Source organism: Odontesthes bonariensis, chromosome 2 (genome assembly GCF_027942865.1).
Source record: "Odontesthes bonariensis isolate fOdoBon6 chromosome 2, fOdoBon6.hap1, whole genome shotgun sequence".
Classification (NCBI taxonomy): domain Eukaryota; kingdom Metazoa; phylum Chordata; class Actinopteri; order Atheriniformes; family Atherinopsidae; genus Odontesthes; species Odontesthes bonariensis.
Window position 1 is genome coordinate 39,675,861 of NC_134507.1, and position 15,536 is coordinate 39,691,396.

Genomic DNA, 15,536 nt, shown 5'->3' on the forward strand with positions numbered 1-15,536 from the left:
CCGCCCACCCGCTGCAGTGAGCACTCTTCAGCCGTTTCAGATGGTACAACTTTGCACTCCCGCCCGCTCCACTGAGCACCATTCAAACAACAATTTAGCGCCTCCAGCTTTGAACATGGGCACGGTCTCAACACATAGGGTGACTCTACTCCGAGAAGTCACTCGGCACAGCAAGAAGATTTCCTTTGCACAGACAGAATGGGCTTCACCCGCAAAGGTAAAGCCTTCCAAAAATAGAAACAACTCATTAATGTTGCTCTCCACGGAAGTCTTTAGTAAAAGGCGAAAGACTTGTACGTTATGAAGAGAAACCAGAGTACGAGTATTTGACACTGCGGGAGCAGTGCATCAGGCCAGTTGGCATAGCCACCTTCCCCATGGTGAGCTTTGCTTGGTTGAGACACTTGCTCCTCGGCCGACCAGGTAGGAACAATCGGGCCCTATTCAGTGGCTGCTTTGTCTTTTACTCTGTGCAAAAGACTAGGGGTCTTGAGGCTTTGTTCTGACCGCTCATTTGGTGTAGAGGTTTTTTTCAAGCAATTCTCCCAGTTGGCCCAATCCCAGAGCCATCTCAAAGTGGAGTTCACTTTCACTCTCTTTTCGCAGACTAAAAGCCAGAGTTTTATCTCAGAAGCTAAGCAGAGTCGGGCCTGGTTAGTACTTGGATGGGAGACCGCCTGCGAATACCAGGTGCTGTAAGCCTTTTGGCTTCTCCAGGCGCATGCAGTTTGACTGCGTCAAATGCAAAGGCAGTCCCTGTTTGACTTTGTGGAACTGCTCCTTTGTCAGGACAAAGTTAAATGTATGAGGATCAAAGGCAACCATGACCTGGGACATCTCAGCAGATCCAGGATCAGCAAGATGGATCACAGGGTGATCATCAGATGTTTAAACAAAAGACATGCAGAGAGAAAAATGCTTACAGCACCTGGTATTCCCAAGCGGTCTCCCATCCAAGTACTAACCAGGCCCGACCCTGCTTGGCTTCCGAGATCGGACGTGTTCAGGGCGGTGTGGCCGTAAGCCACAGTCCCTGTGACAAATATGTGTTATATAGGTGCTGGAACCATACGTTTCCCCTATTTTACCAGAGAGTCGGCTTGAGAGGCTGATGTTGAGCCTGCACATCGACTTCCCTGATGTGATTGTTCTCTGCAGCTGAAAATGGGACTCTCAGATAACTTAGTGTGTGTCTGTCAAGCTCCTCTGTTCCCTGTGTGTTGTTTTGTGTTCATGGTCATACAGAGAAACCAGGGAAGCTCAATCCCACGACATGCTCATAAGCTGCGTCTTTTCTAAACATTATAGTTCTATGTTAGAAGTCAGAATACAACGGCTCCCTGAAACTACCACCCTGTACCGCTGGTTTTGTTATTTCACAAGAGTTGGGAAGAGTGCACCGTTCCCGGCGGCACCGCAGTACCGGGTCGATGCGTGGAGTGAACGGAGCAAGCCCCTTTTTCAACCCCTGTGCCTAAAAATCCATTTAATATGTAGTCCTCATATAGAGGACGTATCAGATATTAAACTGATAAGAACAGATACTACACTTGATCTTAGCCAAAAGGCCGAGAAGCGATAACCCTCCACTGTTTCACGTCCGAGGGCCCTTCCTGGCACAATGCGCACTTGTGGCGGTGCTCTTTTTTCGCCTACAAAGCGTCACTTTGCACCTCCGCCCACCCGCTGCAGTGAGCACTCTTCAGCCGTTTCAGATGGTACAACTTTGCACTCCCGCCCGCTCCACTGAGCACCATTCAAACAACAATTTAGCGCCTCCAGCTTTAAACATGGGCACGGTCTCAACACATAGGGTGACTCTACTCCGAGAAGTCACTCGGCACAGCAAGAAGATTTCCTTTGCACAGACAGAATGGGCTTCACCTGCAAAGGTAAAGCCTTCCAAAAATAGAAACAACTCATTAATGTTGCTCTCCACGGAAGCCTTTAGTAAAAGGCGAAAGACTTGTACGTTATGAAGAGAAACCAGAGTACGAGTATTTGACACTGCGGGAGCAGTGCATCAGGCCAGTTGGCATAGCCACCTTCCCCATGGTGAGCTTTGCTTGGTTGAGACACTTGCTCCTCGGCCGACCAGGTAGGAACAATCGGGCCCTATTCAGTGGCTGCTTTGTCTTTTACTCTGTGCAAAAGACTAGGGGTCTTGAGGCTTTGTTCTGACCGCTCATTTGGTGTAGAGGTTTTTTTCAAGCAATTCTCCCAGTTGGCCCAATCCCAGAGCCATCTCAAAGTGGAGTTCACTTTCACTCTCTTTTCGCAGACTAAAAGCCAGAGTTTTATCTCAGAAGCTAAGCAGAGTCGGGCCTGGTTAGTACTTGGATGGGAGACCGCCTGCGAATACCAGGTGCTGTAAGCCTTTTGGCTTCTCCAGGCGCATGCAGTTTGACTGCGTCAAATGCAAAGGCAGTCCCTGTTTGACTTTTTGGTACTGCTCCTTTGTCAGGACAAAGTTAAATGTATGAGGATCAAAGGCAACCATGACCTGGGACATCTCAGCAGATCCAGGATCAGCAAGATGGATCACAGGGTGATCATCAGATGTTTCAACAAAAGACATGCAGAGAGAAAAATGCTTACAGCACCTGGTATTCCCAAGCGGTCTCCCATCCAAGTACTAACCAGGCCCGACCCTGCTTGGCTTCCGAGATCGGACGAGATCGGGCGTGTTCAGGGCGGTGTGGCCGTAAGCCACAGTCCCTGTGACAAATATGTGTTATATAGGTGCTGGAACCATACGTTTCCCCTATTTTACCAGAGAGTCGGCTTGAGAGGCTGATGTTGAGCCTGCACATCAACTTCCCTGATGTGATTGTTCTCTGCAGCTGAAAATGGGACTCTCAGATAACTTAGTGTGTGTCTGTCAAGCTCCTCTGTTCCCTGTGTGTTGTTTTGTGTTCATGGTCATACAGAGAAACCAGGGAAGCTCAATCCCACGACATGCTCATAAGCTGCGTCTTTTCTAAACATTATAGTTCTATGTTAGAAGTCAGAATACAACGGCTCCCTGAAACTACCACCCTGGACCGCTGGTTTTGTTATTTCACAAGAGTTGGGAAGAGTGCACCGTTCCCGGCGGCACCGCAGTACCGGGTCGATGCGTGGAGTGAACGGAGCAAGCCCCTTTTTCAACCCCTGTGCCTAAAAATCCATTTAATATGTAGTCCTCATATAGAGGACGTATCAGATATTAAACTGATAAGAACAGATACTACACTTGATCTTAGCCAAAAGGCCGAGAAGCGATAACCCTCCACTGTTTCACGTCCGAGGGCCCTTCCTGGCACAATGCGCACTTGTGGCGGTGCTCTTTTTTCGCCTACAAAGCGTCACTTTGCACCTCCGCCCACCCGCTGCAGTGAGCACTCTTCAGCCGTTTCAGATGGTACAACTTTGCACTCCCGCCCGCTCCACTGAGCACCATTCAAACAACAATTTAGCGCCTCCAGCTTTGAACATGGGCACGGTCTCAACACATAGGGTGACTCTACTCCGAGAAGTCACTCGGCACAGCAAGAAGATTTCCTTTGCACAGACAGAATGGGCTTCACCCGCAAAGGTAAAGCCTTCCAAAAATAGAAACAACTCATTAATGTTGCTCTCCACGGAAGTCTTTAGTAAAAGGCGAAAGACTTGTACGTTATGAAGAGAAACCAGAGTACGAGTATTTGACACTGCGGGAGCAGTGCATCAGGCCAGTTGGCATAGCCACCTTCCCCATGGTGAGCTTTGCTTGGTTGAGACACTTGCTCCTCGGCCGACCAGGTAGGAACAATCGGGCCCTATTCAGTGGCTGCTTTGTCTTTTACTCTGTGCAAAAGACTAGGGGTCTTGAGGCTTTGTTCTGACCGCTCATTTGGTGTAGAGGTTTTTTTCAAGCAATTCTCCCAGTTGGCCCAATCCCAGAGCCATCTCAAAGTGGAGTTCACTTTCACTCTCTTTTCGCAGACTAAAAGCCAGAGTTTTATCTCAGAAGCTACGCAGAGTCGGGCCTGGTTAGTACTTGGATGGGAGACCGCCTGCGAATACCAGGTGCTGTAAGCCTTTTGGCTTCTCCAGGCGCATGCAGTTTGACTGCGTCAAATGCAAAGGCAGTCCCTGTTTGACTTTTTGGTACTGCTCCTTTGTCAGGACAAAGTTAAATGTATGAGGATCAAAGGCAACCATGACCTGGGACATCTCAGCAGATCCAGGATCAGCAAGATGGATCACAGGGTGATCATCAGATGTTTCAACAAAAGACATGCAGAGAGAAAAATGCTTACAGCACCTGGTATTCCCAAGCGGTCTCCCATCCAAGTACTAACCAGGCCCGACCCTGCTTGGCTTCCGAGATCGGACGAGATCGGGCGTGTTCAGGGCGGTGTGGCCGTAAGCCACAGTCCCTGTGACAAATATGTGTTATATAGGTGCTGGAACCATACGTTTCCCCTATTTTACCAGAGAGTCGGCTTGAGAGGCTGATGTTGAGCCTGCACATCGACTTCCCTGATGTGATTGTTCTCTGCAGCTGAAAATGGGACTCTCAGATAACTTAGTGTGTGTCTGTCAAGCTCCTCTGTTCCCTGTGTGTTGTTTTGTGTTCATGGTCATACAGAGAAACCAGGGAAGCTCAATCCCACGACATGCTCATAAGCTGCGTCTTTTCTAAACATTATAGTTCTATGTTAGAAGTCAGAATACAACGGCTCCCTGAAACTACCACCCTGTACCGCTGGTTTTGTTATTTCACAAGAGTTGGGAAGAGTGCACCGTTCCCGGCGGCACCGCAGTACCGGGTCGATGCGTGGAGTGAACGGAGCAAGCCCCTTTGTCAACCCCTGTGCCTAAAAATCCATTTAATATGTAGTCCTCATATAGAGGACGTATCAGATATTAAACTGATAAGAACAGATACTACACTTGATCTTAGCCAAAAGGCCGAGAAGCGATAACCCTCCACTGTTTCACGTCCGAGGGCCCTTCCTGGCACAATGCGCACTTGTGGCGGTGCTCTTTTTTCGCCTACAAAGCGTCACTTTGCACCTCCGCCCACCCGCTGCAGTGAGCACTCTTCAGCCGTTTCAGATGGTACAACTTTGCACTCCCGCCCGCTCCACTGAGCACCATTCAAACAACAATTTAGCGCCTCCAGCTTTGAACATGGGCACGGTCTCAACACATAGGGTGACTCTACTCCGAGAAGTCACTCGGCACAGCAAGAAGATTTCCTTTGCACAGACAGAATGGGCTTCACCCGCAAAGGTAAAGCCTTCCAAAAATAGAAACAACTCATTAATGTTGCTCTCCACGGAAGTCTTTAGTAAAAGGCGAAAGACTTGTACGTTATGAAGAGAAACCAGAGTACGAGTATTTGACACTGCGGGAGCAGTGCATCAGGCCAGTTGGCATAGCCACCTTCCCCATGGTGAGCTTTGCTTGGTTGAGACACTTGCTCCTCGGCCGACCAGGTAGGAACAATCGGGCCCTATTCAGTGGCTGCTTTGTCTTTTACTCTGTGCAAAAGACTAGGGGTCTTGAGGCTTTGTTCTGACCGCTCATTTGGTGTAGAGGTTTTTTTCAAGCAATTCTCCCAGTTGGCCCAATCCCAGAGCCATCTCAAAGTGGAGTTCACTTTCACTCTCTTTTCGCAGACTAAAAGCCAGAGTTTTATCTCAGAAGCTAAGCAGAGTCGGGCCTGGTTAGTACTTGGATGGGAGACCGCCTGCGAATACCAGGTGCTGTAAGCCTTTTGGCTTCTCCAGGCGCATGCAGTTTGACTGCGTCAAATGCAAAGGCAGTCCCTGTTTGACTTTTTGGAACTGCTCCTTTGTCAGGACAAAGTTAAATGTATGAGGATCAAAGGCAACCATGACCTGGGACATCTCAGCAGATCCAGGATCAGCAAGATGGATCACAGGGTGATCATCAGATGTTTCAACAAAAGACATGCAGAGAGAAAAATGCTTACAGCACCTGGTATTCCCAAGCGGTCTCCCATCCAAGTACTAACCAGGCCCGACCCTGCTTGGCTTCCGAGATCGGACGAGATCGGGCGTGTTCAGGGCGGTGTGGCCGTAAGCCACAGTCCCTGTGACAAATATGTGTTATATAGGTGCTGGAACCATACGTTTCCCCTATTTTACCAGAGAGTCGGCTTGAGAGGCTGATGTTGAGCCTGCACATCGACTTCCCTGATGTGATTGTTCTCTGCAGCTGAAAATGGGACTCTCAGATAACTTAGTGTGTGTCTGTCAAGCTCCTCTGTTCCCTGTGTGTTGTTTTGTGTTCATGGTCATACAGAGAAACCAGGGAAGCTCAATCCCACGACATGCTCATAAGCTGCGTCTTTTCTAAACATTATAGTTCTATGTTAGAAGTCAGAATACAACGGCTCCCTGAAACTACCACCCTGTACCGCTGGTTTTGTTATTTCACAAGAGTTGGGAAGAGTGCACCGTTCCCGGCGGCACCGCAGTACCGGGTCGATGCGTGGAGTGAACGGAGCAAGCCCCTTTGTCAACCCCTGTGCCTAAAAATCCATTTAATATGTAGTCCTCATATAGAGGACGTATCAGATATTAAACTGATAAGAACAGATACTACACTTGATCTTAGCCAAAAGGCCGAGAAGCGATAACCCTCCACTGTTTCACGTCCGAGGGCCCTTCCTGGCACAATGCGCACTTGTGGCGGTGCTCTTTTTTCGCCTACAAAGCGTCACTTTGCACCTCCGCCCACCCGCTGCAGTGAGCACTCTTCAGCCGTTTCAGATGGTACAACTTTGCACTCCCGCCCGCTCCACTGAGCACCATTCAAACAACAATTTAGCGCCTCCAGCTTTGAACATGGGCACGGTCTCAACACATAGGGTGACTCTACTCCGAGAAGTCACTCGGCACAGCAAGAAGATTTCCTTTGCACAGACAGAATGGGCTTCACCCGCAAAGGTAAAGCCTTCCAAAAATAGAAACAACTCATTAATGTTGCTCTCCACGGAAGTCTTTAGTAAAAGGCGAAAGACTTGTACGTTATGAAGAGAAACCAGAGTACGAGTATTTGACACTGCGGGAGCAGTGCATCAGGCCAGTTGGCATAGCCACCTTCCCCATGGTGAGCTTTGCTTGGTTGAGACACTTGCTCCTCGGCCGACCAGGTAGGAACAATCGGGCCCTATTCAGTGGCTGCTTTGTCTTTTACTCTGTGCAAAAGACTAGGGGTCTTGAGGCTTTGTTCTGACCGCTCATTTGGTGTAGAGGTTTTTTTCAAGCAATTCTCCCAGTTGGCCCAATCCCAGAGCCATCTCAAAGTGGAGTTCACTTTCACTCTCTTTTCGCAGACTAAAAGCCAGAGTTTTATCTCAGAAGCTAAGCAGAGTCGGGCCTGGTTAGTACTTGGATGGGAGACCGCCTGCGAATACCAGGTGCTGTAAGCCTTTTGGCTTCTCCAGGCGCATGCAGTTTGACTGCGTCAAATGCAAAGGCAGTCCCTGTTTGACTTTGTGGAACTGCTCCTTTGTCAGGACAAAGTTAAATGTATGAGGATCAAAGGCAACCATGACCTGGGACATCTCAGCAGATCCAGGATCAGCAAGATGGATCACAGGGTGATCATCAGATGTTTCAACAAAAGACATGCAGAGAGAAAAATGCTTACAGCACCTGGTATTCCCAAGCGGTCTCCCATCCAAGTACTAACCAGGCCCGACCCTGCTTGGCTTCCGAGATCGGACGAGATCGGGCGTGTTCAGGGCGGTGTGGCCGTAAGCCACAGTCCCTGTGACAAATATGTGTTATATAGGTGCTGGAACCATACGTTTCCCCTATTTTACCAGAGAGTCGGCTTGAGAGGCTGATGTTGAGCCTGCACATCGACTTCCCTGATGTGATTGTTCTCTGCAGCTGAAAATGGGACTCTCAGATAACTTAGTGTGTGTCTGTCAAGCTCCTCTGTTCCCTGTGTGTTGTTTTGTGTTCATGGTCATACAGAGAAACCAGGGAAGCTCAATCCCACGACATGCTCATAAGCTGCGTCTTTTCTAAACATTATAGTTCTATGTTAGAAGTCAGAATACAACGGCTCCCTGAAACTACCACCCTGTACCGCTGGTTTTGTTATTTCACAAGAGTTGGGAAGAGTGCACCGTTCCCGGCGGCACCGCAGTACCGGGTCGATGCGTGGAGTGAACGGAGCAAGCCCCTTTGTCAACCCCTGTGCCTAAAAATCCATTTAATATGTAGTCCTCATATAGAGGACGTATCAGATATTAAACTGATAAGAACAGATACTACACTTGATCTTAGCCAAAAGGCCGAGAAGCGATAACCCTCCACTGTTTCACGTCCGAGGGCCCTTCCTGGCACAATGCGCACTTGTGGCGGTGCTCTTTTTTCGCCTACAAAGCGTCACTTTGCACCTCCGCCCACCCGCTGCAGTGAGCACTCTTCAGCCGTTTCAGATGGTACAACTTTGCACTCCCGCCCGCTCCACTGAGCACCATTCAAACAACAATTTAGCGCCTCCAGCTTTGAACATGGGCACGGTCTCAACACATAGGGTGACTCTACTCCGAGAAGTCACTCGGCACAGCAAGAAGATTTCCTTTGCACAGACAGAATGGGCTTCACCCGCAAAGGTAAAGCCTTCCAAAAATAGAAACAACTCATTAATGTTGCTCTCCACGGAAGTCTTTAGTAAAAGGCGAAAGACTTGTACGTTATGAAGAGAAACCAGAGTACGAGTATTTGACACTGCGGGAGCAGTGCATCAGGCCAGTTGGCATAGCCACCTTCCCCATGGTGAGCTTTGCTTGGTTGAGACACTTGCTCCTCGGCCGACCAGGTAGGAACAATCGGGCCCTATTCAGTGGCTGCTTTGTCTTTTACTCTGTGCAAAAGACTAGGGGTCTTGAGGCTTTGTTCTGACCGCTCATTTGGTGTAGAGGTTTTTTTCAAGCAATTCTCCCAGTTGGCCCAATCCCAGAGCCATCTCAAAGTGGAGTTCACTTTCACTCTCTTTTCGCAGACTAAAAGCCAGAGTTTTATCTCAGAAGCTAAGCAGAGTCGGGCCTGGTTAGTACTTGGATGGGAGACCGCCTGCGAATACCAGGTGCTGTAAGCCTTTTGGCTTCTCCAGGCGCATGCAGTTTGACTGCGTCAAATGCAAAGGCAGTCCCTGTTTGACTTTTTGGTACTGCTCCTTTGTCAGGACAAAGTTAAATGTATGAGGATCAAAGGCAACCATGACCTGGGACATCTCAGCAGATCCAGGATCAGCAAGATGGATCACAGGGTGATCATCAGATGTTTCAACAAAAGACATGCAGAGAGAAAAAAGCTTACAGCACCTGGTATTCCCAAGCGGTCTCCCATCCAAGTACTAACCAGGCCCGACCCTGCTTGGCTTCCGAGATCGGGCGTGTTCAGGGCGGTGTGGCCGTAAGCCACAGTCCCTGTGACAAATATGTGTTATATAGGTGCTGGAACCATACGTTTCCCCTATTTTACCAGAGAGTCGGCTTGAGAGGCTGATGTTGAGCCTGCACATCGACTTCCCTGATGTGATTGTTCTCTGCAGCTGAAAATGGGACTCTCAGATAACTTAGTGTGTGTCTGTCAAGCTCCTCTGTTCCCTGTGTGTTGTTTTGTGTTCATGGTCATACAGAGAAACCAGGGAAGCTCAATCCCACGACATGCTCATAAGCTGCGTCTTTTCTAAACATTATAGTTCTATGTTAGAAGTCAGAATACAACGGCTCCCTGAAACTACCACCCTGTACCGCTGGTTTTGTTATTTCACAAGAGTTGGGAAGAGTGCACCGTTCCCGGCGGCACCGCAGTACCGGGTCGATGCGTGGAGTGAACGGAGCAAGCCCCTTTGTCAACCCCTGTGCCTAAAAATCCATTTAATATGTAGTCCTCATATAGAGGACGTATCAGATATTAAACTGATAAGAACAGATACTACACTTGATCTTAGCCAAAAGGCCGAGAAGCGATAACCCTCCACTGTTTCACGTCCGAGGGCCCTTCCTGGCACAATGCGCACTTGTGGCGGTGCTCTTTTTTCGCCTACAAAGCGTCACTTTGCACCTCCGCCCACCCGCTGCAGTGAGCACTCTTCAGCCGTTTCAGATGGTACAACTTTGCACTCCCGCCCGCTCCACTGAGCACCATTCAAACAACAATTTAGCGCCTCCAGCTTTGAACATGGGCACGGTCTCAACACATAGGGTGACTCTACTCCGAGAAGTCACTCGGCACAGCAAGAAGATTTCCTTTGCACAGACAGAATGGGCTTCACCCGCAAAGGTAAAGCCTTCCAAAAATAGAAACAACTCATTAATGTTGCTCTCCACGGAAGTCTTTAGTAAAAGGCGAAAGACTTGTACGTTATGAAGAGAAACCAGAGTACGAGTATTTGACACTGCGGGAGCAGTGCATCAGGCCAGTTGGCATAGCCACCTTCCCCATGGTGAGCTTTGCTTGGTTGAGACACTTGCTCCTCGGCCGACCAGGTAGGAACAATCGGGCCCTATTCAGTGGCTGCTTTGTCTTTTACTCTGTGCAAAAGACTAGGGGTCTTGAGGCTTTGTTCTGACCGCTCATTTGGTGTAGAGGTTTTTTTCAAGCAATTCTCCCAGTTGGCCCAATCCCAGAGCCATCTCAAAGTGGAGTTCACTTTCACTCTCTTTTCGCAGACTAAAAGCCAGAGTTTTATCTCAGAAGCTAAGCAGAGTCGGGCCTGGTTAGTACTTGGATGGGAGACCGCCTGCGAATACCAGGTGCTGTAAGCCTTTTGGCTTCTCCAGTCGCATGCAGTTTGACTGCGTCAAATGCAAAGGCAGTCCCTGTTTGACTTTTTGGAACTGCTCCTTTGTCAGGACAAAGTTAAATGTATGAGGATCAAAGGCAACCATGACCTGGGACATCTCAGCAGATCCAGGATCAGCAAGATGGATCACAGGGTGATCATCAGATGTTTCAACAAAAGACATGCAGAGAGAAAAATGCTTACAGCACCTGGTATTCCCAAGCGGTCTCCCATCCAAGTACTAACCAGGCCCGACCCTGCTTGGCTTCCGAGATCGGACGAGATCGGGCGTGTTCAGGGCGGTGTGGCCGTAAGCCACAGTCCCTGTGACAAATATGTGTTATATAGGTGCTGGAACCATACGTTTCCCCTATTTTACCAGAGGGTCGGCTTGAGAGGCTGATGTTGAGCCTGCACATCGACTTCCCTGATGTGATTGTTCTCTGCAGCTGAAAATGGGACTCTCAGATAACTTAGTGTGTGTCTGTCAAGCTCCTCTGTTCCCTGTGTGTTGTTTTGTGTTCATGGTCATACAGAGAAACCAGGGAAGCTCAATCCCACGACATGCTCATAAGCTGCGTCTTTTCTAAACATTATAGTTCTATGTTAGAAGTCAGAATACAACGGCTCCCTGAAACTACCACCCTGTACCGCTGGTTTTGTTATTTCACAAGAGTTGGGAAGAGTGCACCGTTCCCGGCGGCACCGCAGTACCGGGTCGATGCGTGGAGTGAACGGAGCAAGCCCCTTTGTCAACCCCTGTGCCTAAAAATCCATTTAATATGTAGTCCTCATATAGAGGACGTATCAGATATTAAACTGATAAGAACAGATACTACACTTGATCTTAGCCAAAAGGCCGAGAAGCGATAACCCTCCACTGTTTCACGTCCGAGGGCCCTTCCTGGCACAATGCGCACTTGTGGCGGTGCTCTTTTTTCGCCTACAAAGCGTCACTTTGCACCTCCGCCCACCCGCTGCAGTGAGCACTCTTCAGCCGTTTCAGATGGTACAACTTTGCACTCCCGCCCGCTCCACTGAGCACCATTCAAACAACAATTTAGCGCCTCCAGCTTTGAACATGGGCACGGTCTCAACACATAGGGTGACTCTACTCCGAGAAGTCACTCGGCACAGCAAGAAGATTTCCTTTGCACAGACAGAATGGGCTTCACCCGCAAAGGTAAAGCCTTCCAAAAATAGAAACAACTCATTAATGTTGCTCTCCACGGAAGTCTTTAGTAAAAGGCGAAAGACTTGTACGTTATGAAGAGAAACCAGAGTACGAGTATTTGACACTGCGGGAGCAGTGCATCAGGCCAGTTGGCATAGCCACCTTCCCCATGGTGAGCTTTGCTTGGTTGAGACACTTGCTCCTCGGCCGACCAGGTAGGAACAATCGGGCCCTATTCAGTGGCTGCTTTGTCTTTTACTCTGTGCAAAAGACTAGGGGTCTTGAGGCTTTGTTCTGACCGCTCATTTGGTGTAGAGGTTTTTTTCAAGCAATTCTCCCAGTTGGCCCAATCCCAGAGCCATCTCAAAGTGGAGTTCACTTTCACTCTCTTTTCGCAGACTAAAAGCCAGAGTTTTATCTCAGAAGCTAAGCAGAGTCGGGCCTGGTTAGTACTTGGATGGGAGACCGCCTGCGAATACCAGGTGCTGTAAGCCTTTTGGCTTCTCCAGGCGCATGCAGTTTGACTGCGTCAAATGCAAAGGCAGTCCCTGTTTGACTTTTTGGTACTGCTCCTTTGTCAGGACAAAGTTAAATGTATGAGGATCAAAGGCAACCATGACCTGGGACATCTCAGCAGATCCAGGATCAGCAAGATGGATCACAGGGTGATCATCAGATGTTTCAACAAAAGACATGCAGAGAGAAAAATGCTTACAGCACCTGGTATTCCCAAGCGGTCTCCCATCCAAGTACTAACCAGGCCCGACCCTGCTTGGCTTCCGAGATCGGGCGTGTTCAGGGCGGTGTGGCCGTAAGCCACAGTCCCTGTGACAAATATGTGTTATATAGGTGCTGGAACCATACGTTTCCCCTATTTTACCAGAGAGTCGGCTTGAGAGGCTGATGTTGAGCCTGCACATCGACTTCCCTGATGTGATTGTTCTCTGCAGCTGAAAATGGGACTCTCAGATAACTTAGTGTGTGTCTGTCAAGCTCCTCTGTTCCCTGTGTGTTGTTTTGTGTTCATGGTCATACAGAGAAACCAGGGAAGCTCAATCCCACGACATGCTCATAAGCTGCGTCTTTTCTAAACATTATAGTTCTATGTTAGAAGTCAGAATACAACGGCTCCCTGAAACTACCACCCTGTACCGCTGGTTTTGTTATTTCACAAGAGTTGGGAAGAGTGCACCGTTCCCGGCGGCACCGCAGTACCGGGTCGATGCGTGGAGTGAACGGAGCAAGCCCCTTTGTCAACCCCTGTGCCTAAAAATCCATTTAATATGTAGTCCTCATATAGAGGACTTATCAGATATTAAACTGATAAGAACAGATACTACACTTGATCTTAGCCAAAAGGCCGAGAAGCGATAACCCTCCACTGTTTCACGTCCGAGGGCCCTTCCTGGCACAATGCGCACTTGTGGCGGTGCTCTTTTTTCGCCTACAAAGCGTCACTTTGCACCTCCGCCCACCCGCTGCAGTGAGCACTCTTCAGCCGTTTCAGATGGTACAACTTTGCACTCCCGCCCGCTCCACTGAGCACCATTCAAACAACAATTTAGCGCCTCCAGCTTTGAACATGGGCACGGTCTCAACACATAGGGTGACTCTACTCCGAGAAGTCACTCGGCACAGCAAGAAGATTTCCTTTGCACAGACAGAATGGGCTTCACCCGCAAAGGTAAAGCCTTCCAAAAATAGAAACAACTCATTAATGTTGCTCTCCACGGAAGTCTTTAGTAAAAGGCGAAAGACTTGTACGTTATGAAGAGAAACCAGAGTACGAGTATTTGACACTGCGGGAGCAGTGCATCAGGCCAGTTGGCATAGCCACCTTCCCCATGGTGAGCTTTGCTTGGTTGAGACACTTGCTCCTCGGCCGACCAGGTAGGAACAATCGGGCCCTATTCAGTGGCTGCTTTGTCTTTTACTCTGTGCAAAAGACTAGGGGTCTTGAGGCTTTGTTCTGACCGCTCATTTGGTGTAGAGGTTTTTTTCAAGCAATTCTCCCAGTTGGCCCAATCCCAGAGCCATCTCAAAGTGGAGTTCACTTTCACTCTCTTTTCGCAGACTAAAAGCCAGAGTTTTATCTCAGAAGCTAAGCAGAGTCGGGCCTGGTTAGTACTTGGATGGGAGACCGCCTGCGAATACCAGGTGCTGTAAGCCTTTTGGCTTCTCCAGGCGCATGCAGTTTGACTGCGTCAAATGCAAAGGCAGTCCCTGTTTGACTTTTTGGAACTGCTCCTTTGTCAGGACAAAGTTAAATGTATGAGGATCAAAGGCAACCATGACCTGGGACATCTCAGCAGATCCAGGATCAGCAAGATGGATCACAGGGTGATCATCAGATGTTTCAACAAAAGACATGCAGAGAGAAAAATGCTTACAGCACCTGGTATTCCCAAGCGGTCTCCCATCCAAGTACTAACCAGGCCCGACCCTGCTTGGCTTCCGAGATCGGACGAGATCGGGCGTGTTCAGGGCGGTGTGGCCGTAAGCCACAGTCCCTGTGACAAATATGTGTTATATAGGTGCTGGAACCATACGTTTCCCCTATTTTACCAGAGAGTCGGCTTGAGAGGCTGATGTTGAGCCTGCACATCGACTTCCCTGATGTGATTGTTCTCTGCAGCTGAAAATGGGACTCTCAGATAACTTAGTGTGTGTCTGTCAAGCTCCTCTGTTCCCTGTGTGTTGTTTTGTGTTCATGGTCATACAGAGAAACCAGGGAAGCTCAATCCCACGACATGCTCATAAGCTGCGTCTTTTCTAAACATTATAGTTCTATGTTAGAAGTCAGAATACAACGGCTCCCTGAAACTACCACCCTGTACCGCTGGTTTTGTTATTTCACAAGAGTTGGGAAGAGTGCACCGTTCCCGGCGGCACCGCAGTACCGGGTCGATGCGTGGAGTGAACGGAGCAAGCCCCTTTGTCAACCCCTGTGCCTAAAAATCCATTTAATATGTAGTCCTCATATAGAGGACGTATCAGATATTAAACTGATAAGAACAGATACTACACTTGATCTTAGCCAAAAGGCCGAGAAGCGATAACCCTCCACTGTTTCACGTCCGAGGGCCCTTCCTGGCACAATGCGCACTTGTGGCGGTGCTCTTTTTTCGCCTACAAAGCGTCACTTTGCACCTCCGCCCACCCGCTGCAGTGAGCACTCTTCAGCCGTTTCAGATGGTACAACTTTGCACTCCCGCCCGCTCCACTGAGCACCATTCAAACAACAATTTAGCGCCTCCAGCTTTGAACATGGGCACGGTCTCAACACATAGGGTGACTCTACTCCGAGAAGTCACTCGGCACAGCAAGAAGATTTCCTTTGCACAGACAGAATGGGCTTCACCCGCAAAGGTAAAGCCTTCCAAAAATAGAAACAACTCATTAATGTTGCTCTCCACGGAAGTCTTTAGTAAAAGGCGAAAGACTTGTACGTTATGAAGAGAAACCAGAGTACGAGTATTTGACACTGCGGGAGCAGTGCATCAGGCCAGTTGGCATAGCCACCTTCCTCATGGTGAGCTTTGCTTGGTTGAGA

The 15,536-nt window shown here is 49.0% G+C and overlaps 25 non-coding genes and 3 pseudogenes across 25 annotated transcripts; all 28 read right to left on the minus strand.

Moving 5' to 3' along the window:
* Nucleotides 1–207: 207 nt before the first annotated feature.
* Nucleotides 208–320, minus strand: LOC142371733 (U5 spliceosomal RNA). Its single transcript, XR_012768102.1, has one exon. It is a non-coding gene; the product is annotated as a U5 spliceosomal RNA (small nuclear RNA).
* A 596-nt stretch (nucleotides 321–916) lies between these two features.
* LOC142401334 (5S ribosomal RNA) lies at nucleotides 917–1,025 on the minus strand (annotated as a pseudogene).
* Nucleotides 1,026–1,389: 364 nt separating this feature from the next.
* Nucleotides 1,390–1,580, minus strand: LOC142369334 (U2 spliceosomal RNA). The gene has a single exon (XR_012767587.1). It is a non-coding gene; the product is annotated as a U2 spliceosomal RNA (small nuclear RNA).
* Nucleotides 1,581–1,882: 302 nt separating this feature from the next.
* LOC142372303 (U5 spliceosomal RNA) lies at nucleotides 1,883–1,995 on the minus strand. Its single transcript, XR_012768211.1, has one exon. It is a non-coding gene; the product is annotated as a U5 spliceosomal RNA (small nuclear RNA).
* A 596-nt stretch (nucleotides 1,996–2,591) lies between these two features.
* On the minus strand, nucleotides 2,592–2,710 carry LOC142375045 (5S ribosomal RNA). The gene has a single exon (XR_012768867.1). It is a non-coding gene; the product is annotated as a 5S ribosomal RNA (ribosomal RNA).
* A 364-nt stretch (nucleotides 2,711–3,074) lies between these two features.
* On the minus strand, nucleotides 3,075–3,265 carry LOC142369340 (U2 spliceosomal RNA). Its single transcript, XR_012767588.1, has one exon. It is a non-coding gene; the product is annotated as a U2 spliceosomal RNA (small nuclear RNA).
* A 302-nt stretch (nucleotides 3,266–3,567) lies between these two features.
* On the minus strand, nucleotides 3,568–3,680 carry LOC142371744 (U5 spliceosomal RNA). The gene has a single exon (XR_012768105.1). It is a non-coding gene; the product is annotated as a U5 spliceosomal RNA (small nuclear RNA).
* A 596-nt stretch (nucleotides 3,681–4,276) lies between these two features.
* Nucleotides 4,277–4,395, minus strand: LOC142375051 (5S ribosomal RNA). The gene has a single exon (XR_012768869.1). It is a non-coding gene; the product is annotated as a 5S ribosomal RNA (ribosomal RNA).
* Nucleotides 4,396–4,759: 364 nt separating this feature from the next.
* LOC142369604 (U2 spliceosomal RNA) lies at nucleotides 4,760–4,950 on the minus strand. The gene has a single exon (XR_012767659.1). It is a non-coding gene; the product is annotated as a U2 spliceosomal RNA (small nuclear RNA).
* A 302-nt stretch (nucleotides 4,951–5,252) lies between these two features.
* On the minus strand, nucleotides 5,253–5,365 carry LOC142371751 (U5 spliceosomal RNA). The gene has a single exon (XR_012768106.1). It is a non-coding gene; the product is annotated as a U5 spliceosomal RNA (small nuclear RNA).
* Nucleotides 5,366–5,961: 596 nt separating this feature from the next.
* On the minus strand, nucleotides 5,962–6,080 carry LOC142375059 (5S ribosomal RNA). Its single transcript, XR_012768870.1, has one exon. It is a non-coding gene; the product is annotated as a 5S ribosomal RNA (ribosomal RNA).
* Nucleotides 6,081–6,444: 364 nt separating this feature from the next.
* On the minus strand, nucleotides 6,445–6,635 carry LOC142369615 (U2 spliceosomal RNA). Its single transcript, XR_012767660.1, has one exon. It is a non-coding gene; the product is annotated as a U2 spliceosomal RNA (small nuclear RNA).
* A 302-nt stretch (nucleotides 6,636–6,937) lies between these two features.
* LOC142371755 (U5 spliceosomal RNA) lies at nucleotides 6,938–7,050 on the minus strand. The gene has a single exon (XR_012768108.1). It is a non-coding gene; the product is annotated as a U5 spliceosomal RNA (small nuclear RNA).
* A 596-nt stretch (nucleotides 7,051–7,646) lies between these two features.
* Nucleotides 7,647–7,765, minus strand: LOC142375072 (5S ribosomal RNA). The gene has a single exon (XR_012768873.1). It is a non-coding gene; the product is annotated as a 5S ribosomal RNA (ribosomal RNA).
* A 364-nt stretch (nucleotides 7,766–8,129) lies between these two features.
* Nucleotides 8,130–8,320, minus strand: LOC142369623 (U2 spliceosomal RNA). Its single transcript, XR_012767661.1, has one exon. It is a non-coding gene; the product is annotated as a U2 spliceosomal RNA (small nuclear RNA).
* A 302-nt stretch (nucleotides 8,321–8,622) lies between these two features.
* On the minus strand, nucleotides 8,623–8,735 carry LOC142371763 (U5 spliceosomal RNA). Its single transcript, XR_012768110.1, has one exon. It is a non-coding gene; the product is annotated as a U5 spliceosomal RNA (small nuclear RNA).
* A 596-nt stretch (nucleotides 8,736–9,331) lies between these two features.
* Nucleotides 9,332–9,440, minus strand: LOC142401232 (5S ribosomal RNA; annotated as a pseudogene).
* A 364-nt stretch (nucleotides 9,441–9,804) lies between these two features.
* Nucleotides 9,805–9,995, minus strand: LOC142369628 (U2 spliceosomal RNA). Its single transcript, XR_012767662.1, has one exon. It is a non-coding gene; the product is annotated as a U2 spliceosomal RNA (small nuclear RNA).
* A 302-nt stretch (nucleotides 9,996–10,297) lies between these two features.
* Nucleotides 10,298–10,410, minus strand: LOC142371770 (U5 spliceosomal RNA). Its single transcript, XR_012768114.1, has one exon. It is a non-coding gene; the product is annotated as a U5 spliceosomal RNA (small nuclear RNA).
* A 596-nt stretch (nucleotides 10,411–11,006) lies between these two features.
* LOC142375079 (5S ribosomal RNA) lies at nucleotides 11,007–11,125 on the minus strand. Its single transcript, XR_012768874.1, has one exon. It is a non-coding gene; the product is annotated as a 5S ribosomal RNA (ribosomal RNA).
* A 364-nt stretch (nucleotides 11,126–11,489) lies between these two features.
* LOC142369633 (U2 spliceosomal RNA) lies at nucleotides 11,490–11,680 on the minus strand. Its single transcript, XR_012767664.1, has one exon. It is a non-coding gene; the product is annotated as a U2 spliceosomal RNA (small nuclear RNA).
* Nucleotides 11,681–11,982: 302 nt separating this feature from the next.
* Nucleotides 11,983–12,095, minus strand: LOC142371785 (U5 spliceosomal RNA). The gene has a single exon (XR_012768119.1). It is a non-coding gene; the product is annotated as a U5 spliceosomal RNA (small nuclear RNA).
* Nucleotides 12,096–12,691: 596 nt separating this feature from the next.
* Nucleotides 12,692–12,800, minus strand: LOC142401248 (5S ribosomal RNA; annotated as a pseudogene).
* A 364-nt stretch (nucleotides 12,801–13,164) lies between these two features.
* Nucleotides 13,165–13,355, minus strand: LOC142369838 (U2 spliceosomal RNA). The gene has a single exon (XR_012767719.1). It is a non-coding gene; the product is annotated as a U2 spliceosomal RNA (small nuclear RNA).
* A 302-nt stretch (nucleotides 13,356–13,657) lies between these two features.
* On the minus strand, nucleotides 13,658–13,770 carry LOC142371787 (U5 spliceosomal RNA). Its single transcript, XR_012768120.1, has one exon. It is a non-coding gene; the product is annotated as a U5 spliceosomal RNA (small nuclear RNA).
* Nucleotides 13,771–14,366: 596 nt separating this feature from the next.
* LOC142375086 (5S ribosomal RNA) lies at nucleotides 14,367–14,485 on the minus strand. The gene has a single exon (XR_012768875.1). It is a non-coding gene; the product is annotated as a 5S ribosomal RNA (ribosomal RNA).
* A 364-nt stretch (nucleotides 14,486–14,849) lies between these two features.
* LOC142369642 (U2 spliceosomal RNA) lies at nucleotides 14,850–15,040 on the minus strand. The gene has a single exon (XR_012767666.1). It is a non-coding gene; the product is annotated as a U2 spliceosomal RNA (small nuclear RNA).
* Nucleotides 15,041–15,342: 302 nt separating this feature from the next.
* Nucleotides 15,343–15,455, minus strand: LOC142371791 (U5 spliceosomal RNA). The gene has a single exon (XR_012768123.1). It is a non-coding gene; the product is annotated as a U5 spliceosomal RNA (small nuclear RNA).
* Nucleotides 15,456–15,536: the final 81 nt, after the last annotated feature.